The sequence below is a fragment of the Neophocaena asiaeorientalis genome, unplaced genomic scaffold (assembly GCF_003031525.2).
Source record: "Neophocaena asiaeorientalis asiaeorientalis breed wild unplaced genomic scaffold, Neophocaena_asiaeorientalis_V1.1 scaffold180, whole genome shotgun sequence".
NCBI lineage: Eukaryota > Metazoa > Chordata > Mammalia > Artiodactyla > Phocoenidae > Neophocaena > Neophocaena asiaeorientalis.
Genome location: NW_020173697.1, coordinates 4291214 through 4295302, shown reverse-complemented (window position 1 = coordinate 4295302; position 4089 = coordinate 4291214). Strand labels below are relative to the sequence as shown.

General features: G+C 45.6%; 1 non-coding gene across 1 annotated transcript; it reads right to left on the bottom strand.

Moving 5' to 3' along the window:
* Positions 1-3440: 3440 nt before the first annotated feature.
* On the bottom strand, positions 3441-3547 carry LOC112403192 (U6 spliceosomal RNA). The gene has a single exon (XR_003003862.1). It is a non-coding gene; the product is annotated as a U6 spliceosomal RNA (small nuclear RNA).
* Positions 3548-4089: the final 542 nt, after the last annotated feature.

The window sequence follows — 4089 nt, the reverse complement described above, 5'->3', positions numbered from 1 at the left end:
CCCCCCCCCCCCCCCAGCGCTCACAAACTATTCCACGTGAAATTGTGAACTCTCAATTAGGTGCCGTTGATATTGGCTTGGGGAGGAAAAGGTACATTTTGAGGGCTGGCAGAGATAGGAACTAGGTAGACTGTTTTCCTTTAATGCCTAGGGATTTGGGTAATAATTACAGAACCCAGGTTTCACTGTAGCATCATAGCAAACACTAGTTCAGCGGCCAAAGGTAGAAACTAAGTTGAGGATGGTTGTTTTGTCATCTCTCCAGCTTCCGTTTCTTTTTTTTTTTATTGAAGTATAGTTGATGTACAATATTATATCGAATATGTTACAGGTGTACAACATAGTGATTCACAATTTTTAAAGGTTCTACTCCATCTATAGTTACTATAAAATATTGGCTGTAGTCCCTGGGCTGTACAGTTCTGTCCTTGTAGCTTATTTTATACCAAATAGTTAGCACCTCTTACTCCTGTACTCCTATGTTGCCCCTCCCCGCTTCTCTCTCCCCAGTGGTAACCACTAGTTTGTTCTCAATATCTGTGAGTACGTCTTTTTGTTATATTCACTAGTTTGTTGTATTTTTAAATTTTTATTTATTTATTTTTTGCGGTATGCGGGCCTCTCACTGCTGTGGCCTCTCCCGCAGCGGAGCACGGGCTCCAGACGCGCAGGCTCACGGCCATGGCTCACAGGCCCAGCCGCTCCGCAGCATGTGGGATCTTCCCGGACCGGGGCACGAACCCGTGTCCCCTGCATCGGCAGGCAGACTCTCAACCACTGCGCCACCAGAGAAGCCCTGTTGTATTTTTTTAAATTCCACATATAAATGATATACAATGTTCGTCTTTCTCTGACTTATTTCACTTAGTATAATGCCTTCCAGGTCCATCCATGTTGCTGCAAAAGGGCAAAATTTCATTCTTTTTCATGGCTGAGTAATATTCCATTGTCTATATGTACCATATTTTCTTTATCCATTCATCTGTCAATGGACATTTAGGTTGCTTCCATGTCTTGGCTATTGTAAATTCTGCTGCTATGAACATTGGGGTGCATGTATCTTTTTGGATTAGTGTTTTTGTTTTTTTCGGATATATCCCCAGGAATGAATTGCTGGGTCATTGTTCTACTTTTAGTTTTTTGAGAAACCTCCCTACTGTTCTCCACAGTGGCTGCACCAACTTACATTCCCCAACAGTGCAGGAGGGTTCCCTTTTCCTCATATCCTCATTAACGTTTGTTATTTGTCCAGCTGCCTTTTCTTTTTTGTTTTGGCTGTACCACTTGGCTTGTAGGATCTTACTTCCCCGAACAGGGATTGAACCCAGGCCCTCTGCAGTGAAAGTGCGGAGGCCTAACCACTGGACCGCCAGGGAAGTCCTGAGCTTCTTTCTCATCTCTGCCTTGTCATTGCCTCTCCAGTCCACTGTCACCCATGACTTCCCACTTTAGAGCCCTGAATTTGTAACTTCTGAGTAGTGTCCCCCTTTCCAAAGTCTCCTGTCCTTCAGTGATAATTTATCACTGCTAAGAGAACAGCTGGAAATACGACATATAAAGCAAGCTCAAGCTATTAGTGGGAGCTAATGGCTGAATGCACGGCACTGGAACTTGAGAGACCTGTGGGTTTTTTTTCTCTCTCTCTTTTTATAAAAATTTATTTATTCATTTTTGGCTGCGTCGGGTCTTGGTTGCTGCGCACGGGTTTTCTCTAGCTGTGGCAAGTGGTGGCTTCTCTTGTTGTGGCTCACGGGCTCTAGGTGTGTGGGCTTCAGTAGTTGTGGAGCATGGGCTTAGTTGCTCCACAGCATGTGGGATCTTCCCGGACCAGGGCTCGAAACCGTGTCCTCTGCAATGGCAGGTGGATTCTTTTTGTTTTGGCCGTGTTGGGTCTTCGTTGTTGCACACAAGCTTTCTCTAGTTGTGGCGAGCTGGGGCTACTATTGGTTGCGGTGCACGGGCTTCTCATTGTGGTGGCTTCTCTTGTTGCGGAGCATGGGCTCTAGGCATGCAGGCTTCAGTAGTTGTGGCACACAGGCTCCGTAGTTGTGGCTTGTGGGCTCTAGAATGCAGGCTCAGTAGCTGTGGCGCACGGGCTTAGTTGTTCCGTGGCACGTGGGATCTTCCCGGACCAGGGCTCGAACCCATGTCCCCTGCATTGGCAGGTGGATTCTTAACCACTGTGCCACGAGGGAAGACCCTCTCTCTCTTTTTTAAATTGCAGTATAGTTGATTTACAATGCTATGCCTATCTCTGCTGTACAGCAAAGTGACTCAGTTATATACATTCTTTTTTTCATATTCTCCATTATGGTTTATCATAGGATATTGACTGTAGTTCTGTTTCCATTATGGTTTATCATAGGATACTGACTATAGTTCCGTGTTCTCCATTAGGACCTTGTGGTTTATCCACTCTGAATGTAACAGTTTGCATCTACTAGCCCCAAACTCCCAGTCCATCCCTCCCCCTCCCCCCTCCCTCTTGGCAACCACAAGTCGGTTCTCTGTGCCTGTGAGTCTGTTTCTGTTTTGTAGATAGGCTCATTTGTGCCTTATTTTAGACTCCACGTATAAATGATATATGGCATTTGTCTTTCTCTTTCTGACTTACTTCACTTAGTATGATAACCTCTAGTTTCATCCATGGTGCTGCAAATGGCATAATTTCATTCTTTTTTATGGCTCAGTAATATTCCATTGTATGTGTGTATCTATGTATCTCTCTCTATATATATATATTGCATCTTCTTTATCCACTCACCTGTTGATGGACACTTACGTTGCTTCTGTGTTTTCACTATTGTAAATAGTGCAGCTATGAACATAGGGGTGATGTATCTTCTTCAATTATAGTTTTCCCCTGGTATATGCCCAGGAGTGGGATGGCTGGATCATATGGTAGTTCTATTTTGAGTTTTTTAAGGAACCTCCATACTGTTCTCCACAGTGGCTGCACCAACTTACATTCCCACCCACACTGTAGGAGGGTTCCCTTTTCTCTAGACCCCCTCCAGCATTTTGCTATTTGTAGACTCTCTAATGATGACCATTCTGACTGGTGTGAGGTGATACCTCATTGTAGTTTTGATTTGAATTTCTCTAATAATTAGTGTTGCTGAGCATCTTTTCATGTGCCTGCTGGCCATCTGCACGTTTTCTTTGGGGGAATGTCTATTAAGGTCTTCTGCCCATTTTTGGGCAGGACTGTTTGGTTTTTTGCTGTTGACTTGTATGAACTGTTTGTATATTTTGGAGATTAAGCCCTTGTTGGTCGCATCTTTTGCAAATACTTTCTCCCATTCCGTAGGTTGTCTTTTTTTTTTTTTTTATGGTTTCCTTTGCTGTGCAAAATCTTGTAAGTTTGATGAGGTCCCGTTTGTTTATTTTTGTTTTTATTTCTATTGCCTCGGGAGACTGACCTAAGAAAACGTCGGAACAAAAATATGCCACTCTTCATAAATTCGTACGTCATCTTTGCGCAAGGGCCATGCTAATCTTCTCTGTATCACCTCCACTTTAGTAGAAGTGTTGCTGAAGCGAGCGCAGGAGCCCTGCTTTTAAACTGTGATGGGAAAAATAAACTTTGCAAGATGCTAGTGGGGCAGGGGCCCCAGCTTGAGCCAACTCCCAAGAAGTGTATTCTCATCGGGGATTTGTCTGGAGGAGAGTGGTGTCTGCGGAGCCTCAGGGAAGGATGGAAGGATGAGGGCAGCTTGATGGATCAGAGCGCAGATTCTGCGGCCAGAGGACCTGCCTGGGGTCAGGTCCCCCAGCTCTACTGCCTAGTGGCTGGTGACAATCTCGGACAAGCCGCTCCATCTCCTTTTACCCCTGGGGGTGTTGGCAGTTGCATGCCTCTCAGGGGGCTCTTAAGTTGACCTGTGTAGCCCACTTCAAGCAGAGTGTGGCGTGGATCACGTGCTGTAAGTGTCAGCTGTTAACGTGGCTGTGTCTCTCCAGCCCTGCGTGCTGGACGCCTGTCGAGCTGGCAGAGAGAGGACTGCGCGACACCGGGGCACGGCGGCCCTGTGTTTATCCTCAGCCGAAAAAGTGTGACCCAGAGAGGGAAAAGATCTGTCTGCCTGT